This window comes from Chaetura pelagica, unplaced genomic scaffold (assembly GCF_000747805.2).
Source record: "Chaetura pelagica isolate M959 unplaced genomic scaffold, ChaPel_1.0 scaffold344, whole genome shotgun sequence".
Classification (NCBI taxonomy): Eukaryota; Metazoa; Chordata; class Aves; order Apodiformes; family Apodidae; genus Chaetura; species Chaetura pelagica.
Genome location: NW_009953098.1, coordinates 5,502,204 through 5,503,797, shown reverse-complemented (window position 1 = coordinate 5,503,797; position 1,594 = coordinate 5,502,204).

Sequence of the window (1,594 nt, the reverse complement as noted above, 5' to 3'; positions counted from 1 at the left end):
ACCAATTTGCTTGTTATGACAACTACTGTTTTATTTCATTTCAGGCTTAACTAAATTGTCATAAAATAAACAAGGTAATCAGTTTTCTTTTTTATGTCTACAGATCATCTAATAATTTTAGTCTATTTCTTATCTGCAAACAAGAGGTACTCAGGATTCTCCAAACAAGGAAGTGTTTGCACACACCAGTGTTTATAAGTAAGGCTACATGCCCTGAAGTAAACGTGCCAGCTGATACAAAAGGTGACATTCCACCACACAAACTGCCTGGAACATAACAATCATTTTCTCCTCCTCCAATTAATTAAAGCCTAATTCAAAGTCTCTCTCCTACTAGTCAAATCCTCTTAACATAACTTCTCCTAACACTCTGAGAGATCCCTTTTAAAAACAGGACTTTGCAACAGAACTGTGAGGCTTGAAGAAATGTAAAAGCCCCAGCAGCAGGACTCTCCCTTGCTCTCAAATGCCCCAAACTTTGCGGTGGAGCTGAGAAAGGCAAAAGACTTGTTGCTTTCAGAATTTGTGGTTTTGTCTGTGCTGCTATTACTGGACTCTCCCCCACAGCCTACAGCAAGCACGGGCTCAGTTATTAAAGCTTATTTCCTCAGATAAATTTTCAGTAAAAAAAGCCTACAGGCTAAATAAAAAAATATTTTAAGTATTCTGAAAGATGAGGAAATTTTATGTTCACATTTAGTGATGCTTAGATATACACGTATGTATTACTCATGGTAAGTCAGTTCTAGGTGCAGTTACGAAGCACAAAACCAAACACAAGTACTGGATATGTCTGACCATGCAAGCATTTGTGTGTGGAACTCCCACTTGTACAATGCAGGGGTTTCAGTGGTTGGGTCTGTGATAGTCTTTGGAAAAATATGGTATTGCAAGTATAGAACCAAAAGTATTTAACTGACATCTAATCACAAATTGCATTATTTCAATTTCATCAAAACTTCATAACCTCTTTCCTATCAACCTCTTTCCTATCCTACACTCCCACTGTCTTACTGTATCAGGTCAACGTGCTTTATTGTCTTCTTGAAGAGCTTTCATTTTCTTCCACCATGACTGGGCATGTCTTTCGGTCCCTGATTATTGAAAATGCAGTTCTCCCACAGCATCAGAAACAGGAACATGTCACTCCAGGAGGGCCCTTCACTGACAGCCCTCCGGCCTTGCCCCTGCCTCCTCAGCACCTCAGCATCTCCCGCCTCAGTCTCTTCTTCCCCATCTCCCCTTTCTTTGCCGAGCCAGCCTTTCTCTTTATACCTCCTGCAGTCACAAACCCACCAGGTTTCCTGCCCGCTGCCTTCCTCCCTGCACCCCACCGGCCCTTCCCCCTCACACTTGCACCAGGCCGCTGCTTCCCGCCCGTGCTCCCCATTCCAGCAGCAGCCCAGTGAGGGTGCCAACCCCCTCCGAGAGTCACCGAGCCCCCTGCTGAGAGGGTTTCCGCCCCGTCCCGCCGGACACACGCAGCCCGCGGCCCGGGGAGGCTGCGGCACCGCCCGGGGGGCAGGGGGACGGACAGGGGGACAGGCCGCGGGGCTGCAGCGGGGCCGGTCCCGGGCAGGGCTGCCCCTGGGAG